The 2,986-nt window shown below is 41.8% G+C and overlaps 1 long non-coding RNA gene across 1 annotated transcript; it reads right to left on the bottom strand.

Moving 5' to 3' along the window:
• Nucleotides 1–765: 765 nt before the first annotated feature.
• LOC120518312 lies at nt 766–1,587 on the bottom strand. The gene is made up of 3 exons (XR_005631224.1): nt 1,494–1,587; nt 1,383–1,412; nt 766–1,022 (listed from the first exon to the last, which is right to left on the bottom strand). It is a non-coding gene; the product is annotated as an uncharacterized LOC120518312 (long non-coding RNA).
• Nucleotides 1,588–2,986: the final 1,399 nt, after the last annotated feature.

The raw sequence follows: 2,986 nt of genomic DNA, 5'->3' as shown, positions 1-2,986 counted from the left end.
CGTGATGCTCCAGGCTGCCCTCGGCTGCTCTGAGAGGCTGCTGGAGAATACCCCCTGATGCTCCGAGGCTGCCCTCGGCTGCTCTGAGAGGCTGTTGGAGAATACCCCCTGATGCTCTGAGAAGTTGTGGTTGGTTGTGGATCCTCCCAGTTTTTGTAGACTTCTAGATTGTCTGAACCTTGCAGCAATTGTGTTAAAACACCGGAAAGTTGAATCTGAAAATAAAATTATAACCTTCTCAGTTAAAGGACTCTTTACACAAAATCTGCAGATAAGTGTGATCCCCAAAGTTTCATCCATAAATTGAAAAGGCCACTTACCGTGACTGTACAAATCAGCGTAATCCCTTTGAGAATCTGTTTGGTTTTGTACAGAATTTTCGTCTACAAAACAAAATACACCCCTATTTAAAATAACATTTCCCAATCCCTGCTCTTGCAGCAGCTGAACCAAATGACCAAGCACCAATCCAGACACCCACATACATACACAAGCTGCTCTACACGTGCTTACGCGACGCGCATGCACGCACGCACACACCCACACACACACGCCCTCAAACGGTTAATTATCACACAACGTTTTAATATGCATCACCCCTATTCAACCCGATAGGCTTCTTGTAACTACCCGAAGCACTTTAACAAACTGCATGAGCAATCCCTAAACTAAATTGGGTAAATCATTTTCAAAATAATCGGGTCTCAAGGTAATAAAATATAAATAAATATATACATAAATACAGAAACACGTTATAATATTCATTTACCCGATGATTCAACAATACTTTTGATACGTCTAAAGCACCTTAGTACGTCTTACATTTCATTTTAGCAACGCTCGGGGGCTTCCGAACGCTAGTAATTACATGCACGCCTGCGCACATGCACGACGGTGCACACACCAGAGTGCGCGTGCGCACACGTAAGCACATAGAAACGATGTAAACATTTTAGTATTTTAATAAAAAATCTCACCTGGTTGATTAAAATCGATTGGCGACTCTATCTGTATAAATAATTCTAAAGAAAAGAAAATAAATGAATCAACCGCACGCTTTGAAATAACTTTATTGTATTCCAAGACATTTTCCATTACAACCCAGTAATTATACTCAAATATTCACTCACGCACTTCGTTCATGCGGTTAGTTAAGATACGTTTATAGACTCCTCAGCCCATTTCATGAGCGGATCAACCCAGAAGAAACATGTTATAAACAGTTTTATATTGACAAACACGTAAGCGCTTATACATGCACGCGAGCTACCGATCACCTATCCCAACCGCCCCGTCCCTTGCCGATATACGCACGCGCAGCCTAAATACTGATATGCAAGCCATGCGCGTATTAAACAAGATATATTAAAAAAGGTTTTTACCATTTTGCGAATCGACGGGTATGAACAACTCTAAGGAAAAAATATAAGAATTCACACCTCAGTTTTTAAAACATTTTCATTTAACGCTAATAAAATCATAAATAGTCTTACCTGGGTGCTCGGTTGTGACGATTGTTGCAGTTTGGTCTGTATCAAGAATAATTAGATTTCATTTAGATGCAGTCATTAAAATTACAATACATTATTCTAATAAATTCGTGCTGACAAACCGTATTGGGAGCGATTCATCTTTGCAGTTCTGAACGAAGCGTAGAGGTATGGGGCTTGGGGTCCGACCGCGGCTTATTTATAGATCCAAGAAGCGGGGTGTTTTACAATGTGCCCCAATCATTTAAATCGGACATCCGTATAATGCCCTTTGTCCAGTGTGGTCCGGAATTCGCCTAATAGATTTGTTTAAACATCTGTACGTATCTCCGCAAGACCTTTTCACCTTTGCAAAAATTTTGATCCGGTCACAAAGTTAATGGTTATCCGGAATTCGCCTAATAGATTTGTTTAAACATCTGTACGTATCTCCACAAGACCTTTTCACCTTTGCAAAAATTTTGATCCGGTCACAAAGTTAAGGGTTATCCGGAATTTGATTAATAGATTCCGTTGTAACTGTAGATTTGATTAAACAGACGCATTCTGTTTTGCTCCGAGGTTAAAGGTCATCAGCGCTCAGCCAGCCAAATGCGGAAGTGCCACCGATTCCCCAAAGACCACAGCCCGAGATATCCGCTCTGATTAACCCATTCAAACTTTTAGAAAAAACTATCCAGATTTCTTCATGAGGGGAGGATTAACAGGGGTAGAAAAAGGGTTGTTTTAGATCGATTTTAAATACAAATTATAAATATATTAATTCATTTAGCATTTAGACGTCTCCAAGGTGCTTTACAAGGGAACTGCTGCATCTTATTTAACTGTGTTATTTTTAAAGGACTTAGCGAACTAGTTATCACGTGTTTTACACGCTATCATGAAAGCCTTTAACTTTTCAACATCCATCCGTCTTTGGGAGAAAAAGTATCTGCGTGCTAAGCGCATGGGGATGGAAGAACGGGGGCTTACGCTCAGCTGTTGACAAGCCTGCGCGCGCCTGGACTGAATCAGCGCGGAGCTGTCAGGGGAGGAGGTGAACTTACACACAGCTCCACCCATATGGCATGCACTGACGGCTCTAGCTGCGCTCCGGACTCAGTGTGAACAGAGAGAGATCCTTTCTGTGTGCTTTGGGAATGACCAGCTCGCGGATGCGCGCAGGGACTGCTAAAAGCCAGGCTGCGCAGAGGGTGCCGGGCAGCTTGTATTTCAACGTGCTTTGAACTACAAGCACACGCCTGCGGGGCTGCTAAACGCTAGACTGCTTGTCTTTCTGTGCGCTGCTGAATGCTTTTAAACTCAGAGCCTGTCTGTGAAAGGATTTTCACGGAGATGGGAAGGAAAAGGCTGTTTTGTCTTAGATAAAATACAAGGGAGTTTACAAATGATATAGCAACGATTAGATAGATAGATATTTTAAAATAATTGTTACATAGATACAGGGATTCTTACCTAAAGCAATATTGGCAGGAACGGCGACAAGTTAGATCGGT

This window comes from Polypterus senegalus, chromosome 18 (genome assembly GCF_016835505.1).
Source record: "Polypterus senegalus isolate Bchr_013 chromosome 18, ASM1683550v1, whole genome shotgun sequence".
In the NCBI taxonomy this organism is placed as follows: domain Eukaryota; kingdom Metazoa; phylum Chordata; class Cladistia; order Polypteriformes; family Polypteridae; genus Polypterus; species Polypterus senegalus.
This window is presented reverse-complemented; position numbering and strand designations above follow the sequence as displayed.